This window comes from Babylonia areolata, chromosome 35 (assembly GCF_041734735.1).
Source record: "Babylonia areolata isolate BAREFJ2019XMU chromosome 35, ASM4173473v1, whole genome shotgun sequence".
Lineage (NCBI taxonomy): Eukaryota > Metazoa > Mollusca > Gastropoda > Neogastropoda > Buccinidae > Babylonia > Babylonia areolata.
Genome location: NC_134910.1, coordinates 14,062,757 through 14,067,756, shown reverse-complemented (window position 1 = coordinate 14,067,756; position 5,000 = coordinate 14,062,757). Strand labels below are relative to the sequence as shown.

Genomic DNA, 5,000 nt, shown 5'->3' with positions numbered 1-5,000 from the left:
TGTGTGTGTGTGTGTGTGTGTGTCTGTGTGTGTGTGTGTGTGTGTGTGTGTGTGTTGTAGTTGTTGTTGTTTTTTTATATACATGTTCTATTGTCTTTTCTATCTGTTTGTTTTATTTAAAGAATGTCTCCTTGGATGGATGCCACACACACAGTCTAGAAAATTCACATTAACGCACTCAGTACGGCCAGTCCACTCTTCTCCTCTACACAGACCCCTCGGATGTCCAGTGGGTGTCTGAATGACCCAACCTTTAGCTTCCGTCGTCAGAATTGTGGTATTCTTTGTCAACATTCACCTCTTCAGTATAAGAGCCTTCCGCTTGCAATATTTTGATGATGGTAATTGGGGTGAAACGCTGTTAACGTCGTCTCTTTCGCCGTTCGTATGGAAAGAGTTAAGTGTGTTAGTTCGTTAGAAAATGTACGATGTAGATGACTGTTGCATTTTCACTTTTCATCCCCATAAAAAGTAAGCAAACCAAAATAGATATTCAATTAATCAGTTAACAGCCCTGCGGAAGACTGTTTCCTCTTACCACCAACAACTCAGATGCCTAGCGCTGCGATTTTACGAGTAACGTCAGTCCCTTGCCAGGTTTGACAATCAAGCGCGCCCATTTTGAGACCGCCGTCTTCGCCCGGACGCTCTTACCGGGTTTGGCAATCAAGCATGCTCAATGTGTTTCGTGGGTCTCGCGCCAATCGGTAGCCACATGCCATTAAGACCGTGCTTTTGAGCACTGCTTCTCACGCACTGTTGTCCTATTTTTGACAGGTTTTTTTGTGTTTTGGGGGGGGGGGGGTTTGCCCCAATATCTCCTTCATTTCGCTTTTTTCTCTGTCTGTTAAATAATAAAGGAATGCATGTGGTGGATTTTTTTTTTTTTAGGATCAGTGTGTCATTTTGGATGTCCAAATAAAATTCTGTGTGTGTGTGTGTGTGTGTGTGTGTGTGTAACTCTCTCTGTGTGTGTGTGTGTGTGTGTGTGTGTGTGTGTGTGTGTGTGTGTGTGTGTGCATAACTCTGTGTGTGTGTGTGTGTGTGTGTGTGTGTGTGTGTGTGCATAACTCTATGTGTGTGTGTGTGTGTGTGTGTGTGTGTGCATAACTCTGTGTGTGTGTGTGCATAACTCTGTGTGTGTGTGTGTGTGTGTGCATAACTCTGTGTGTGTGTGTGTGTGTGTGTGTGTGTGTGTGTGTGTGCATAACTCTGCGTGTGTGTGTGTGTGTGTGTGTGTGTGTATGTGTGCGTGTGTGTGTAATTCTCTCTATGTGTGTGTGTGTGTGTGTGTGTGTGTGTGTGTGTGTGTGTGTGTGTGTGTGTTTCGACTTGATCGGGTATTTTGTTTTATTCTGATATTGTGTGGTTCTTTTTACTTGCTTTGAAAGTAACGGAAGAGTGCATGCTCACAGCATGCGCTAATGCACACACACACATGCACAGGCAGGAACGCTTGTGCGCGCACTACACACACACACACACACACACACACACACACACACACACACACACACACACACACAACACAACACAACACATTTGTTTAAAAGTTGTTTTATTGAAAGCAGCAAATGGCGCAAGCTTAAACACACATTCTGCGATTAAAAAGACTGATCACAAGAACTTGACATAAACAAACATTCAGTTGGCATAAACCTCATTGATTGGCACATACGGGATGAACAATTAAGTTGATATTTTTTAATGACAAGTTAAGACCACCATGAAGACCTTAAAGTTTGTCGGAAAGTTGATGAGAATAAGAATAAGATTTTTTTTTTTAAATGATAATGATAACAATAATAATAAAACCCTCTGTAAATTGCAAAGACCTTAAGACACACTGTGGCGATGAGGACAACCACCGTTACTGCTACTGCTACTACTACTACTGCTACTACTACTGCAACTACTGCTGCTGCTGCTCCTACTACTATAGCTACTTATACCTCTACTACTACCACTGCTACTACTTCTGCTACTGCTGCTGCTGCTGCTGCTACTACTACTGCTTCCGTTTCGTTTCGTTTATTTATTTATAGTCTGTTCATCTAAGATGATGATATTAGACTGACACTAATACTTCCACCACCACCACTAACTCTATTGCTACTGCTACTACTATTACTATAAGACTACTACTACTACTACCACCAACACCATCACTATTACTACTGTTTCTGCTACTATGACTACTAGTGCTGCTGCTACTACTGCTGCTGCTACTACTGCTACGGGCTATCAATTATTTATAAAGTCCACGACATACAACGGAACCCCCATGTGCGAACAACTGAACCGTAACATAAAGAGCACAATAAGCTGTGAGCCCACTTCGTTATTAACTCTGCGCTCCATAGATCGTGACTGCTGTGCTAAACTTGGACATGCCTTAGTCGAAGGGAGATTATTATGGAGTTGCGCGCTCTGGGTGGTAATGTGTTAACTGTTAACAGCGTCAGGTGGGGTGTGCCTCAGACAGGCCAACAATACGCGAGTGACTGACTGTCTCTACCACAGCGTGTCAAGTGTGAAGCTTGCTGGTCTGTCTAGCTTTCTCCACACCTTTCTTTGTAAGCTTGCTGGTCTGTCTAGCTTTCTCCACACCTTTCTTTGTAAGCTTGCTTGTCTGTCTTCTAGCTTTCTCCACACCTTTCTTTGTAAGCTTGCTTGTCTGTCTTCTAGCTTTTTCCACACCTTTCTTTGTCAGCTTTCTTGTCTGTCGTCTAGCTTTCTCCACACCTTTCTTTGTCAGCTTGCTGGTCTGTCTTCTAGCTTTCTCCACACCTTTCTTTGTAAGCTTGCTGGTCTGTCTTCTAGCTTTCTCCACACCTTTCTTTGTAAGCTTGCTGGTCTGTCTAGCTTTCTCCACACCTTTCTTTGTAAGCTTGCTGGTCTGTCTAGCTTTCTCCACACCTTTCTTTGTAAGCTTGCTTGTCTGTCTTCTAGCTTTCTCCACACCTTTCTTTGTAAGCTTGCTGGTCTGTCTAGCTTTCTCCACACCTTTCTTTGTAAGCTTGCTGGTCTGTCTTCTAGCTTTCTCCACACCTTTCTTTGTAAGCTTGCTTGTCTGTCTTCTAGCTTTCTCCACACCTTTCTTTGTAAGCTTGCTGGTCTGTCTAGCTTTCTCCACACCTTTCTTTGTAAGCTTGCTGGTCTGTCTAGCTTTTTCCACACCTTTCTTTGTAAGCTTGCTGGTCTGTCTTCTAGCTTTCTCCACACCTTTCTTTGTCAGCTTGCTTGTCTGTCTTCTAGCTTTCTCCACACCTTTCTTTGTAAGCTTGCTGGTCTGTCTTCTAGCTTTCTCCACACCTTTCTTTGTAAGCTTGCTTGTCTGTCTTCTAGCTTTCTCCACACCTTTCTTTGTCAGCTTTCTTGTCTGTCTTCTAGCTTTCTCCACACCTTTCTTTGTAAGCTTGCTGGTCTGTCTTCTAGCTTTCTCCACACCTTTCTTTGTCAGCTTTCTTGTCTGTCTTCTAGCTTTCTCCACACCTTTCTTTGTAAGCTTGCTTGTCTGTCTTCTAGCTTTCTCCACACCTTTCTTTGTCAGCTTGCTTGTCTGTCTTCTAGCTTTCTCCACACCTTTCTTTGTAAGCTTGCTGGTCTGTCTAGCTTTCTCCACACCTTTCTTTGTAAGCTTGCTGGTCTGTCTAGCTTTCTCCACACCTTTCTTTGTCAGCTTGCTTGTCTGTCTTCTAGCTTTCTCCACACCTTTCTTTGTCAGCTTGCTTGTCTGCCTTCTAGCTTTCTCCACACCTTTCTTTGTAAGCTTGATTGTCTGTCTTCTAGCTTTCTCCACACCTTTCTTTGTAAGCTTGCTGGTCTGTCTAGCTTTCTGCACACCTTTCTTTGTAAGCTTGCTTGTCTGTCTTCTAGCTTTCTGCACACCTTTCTTTGTCAGCTTTCTTGTCTGTCTTCTAGCTTTCTGCACACCTTTCTTTGTCAGCTTGCTGGTCTGTCTTCTAGCTTTCTCCACACCTTTCTTTGTAAGCTTGCTTGTCTGCCTTCTAGCTTTCTCCACACCTTTCTTTGTAAGCTTGCTTGTCTGTCTTCTAGCTTTCCCCACACACCTTTCTTTGTAAGCTTGCTGGTCTGTCTTCTAGCTTTCTCCACACCTTTCTTTGTAAGCTTGCTTGTCTGTCTTCTAGCTTTCTCCACACCTTTCTTTGTCAGCTTTCTTGTCTGTCTTCTAGCTTTTTCCACACCTTTCTTTGTAAGCTTGCTGGTCTGTCTAGCTTTCTCCACACCTTTCTTTGTAAGCTTGCTTGTCTGTCTTCTAGCTTTTTCCACACCTTTCTTTGTAAGCTTGCTTGTCTGTCTTCTAGCTTTCTCCACACCTTTCTTTGTAAGCTTGCTGGTCTGTCTAGCTTTCTCCACACCTTTCTTTGTCAGCTTGCTGGTCTGTCTAGCTTTCTCCACACCTTTCTTTGTAAGCTTGCTTGTCTGTCTTCTAGCTTTCTCCACACCTTTCTTTGTAAGCTTGCTGGTCTGTCTTCTAACTGCTTTCTCCACACCTTTCTTTGTCAGCTTGCTGGTCTGTCTTCTAGCTTTCTCCACACCTTTCTTTGTCAGCTTGCTGGTCTGTCTAGTTTTCTCCACACCTTTCTTTGTAAGCTTGCTGGTCTGTCTAGCTTTCTGCACACCTTTCTTTGTAAGCTTGCTTGTCTGCCTTCTAGCTTTCTCCACACCTTTCTTTGTAAGCTTGCTGGTCTGTCTTCTAGCTTTCTCCACACCTTTCTTTGTAAGCTTGCTTGTCTGCCTTCTAGCTTTCTCCACACCTTTCTTTGTCAGCTTGCTGGTCTGTCTTCTAGCTTTCTCCACACCTTTCTTTGTCAGCTTGCTGGTCTGTCTAGTTTTCTCCACACCTTTCTTTGTCAGCTTGCTTGTCTGTCTTCTAGCTTTCTCCACACCTTTCTTTGTCAGCTTGCTTGTCTGTCTTCTAGCTTTCCCCACACCTTTCTTTGTCAGCTTGCTTGTCTGTCTTCTAGCTTTCTCCA

At 43.5% G+C, this 5,000-nt stretch overlaps 1 long non-coding RNA gene across 2 annotated transcripts; it reads right to left on the bottom strand.

Moving 5' to 3' along the window:
• Positions 1–1,541: 1,541 nt before the first annotated feature.
• LOC143278131 (uncharacterized) lies at positions 1,542–3,028 on the bottom strand. Of its 2 annotated transcripts, none has more exons than XR_013053841.1 (2): positions 2,878–3,028; positions 1,542–2,655 (listed from the first exon to the last, which is right to left on the bottom strand). It is a non-coding gene; the product is annotated as an uncharacterized LOC143278131 (long non-coding RNA). The 2 variants fall into 2 exon arrangements; XR_013053842.1 differs by lacking the exon at positions 2,878–3,028 and adding an exon at positions 2,746–2,815.
• Between the last annotated feature and the right edge of the window lie 1,972 nt (positions 3,029–5,000).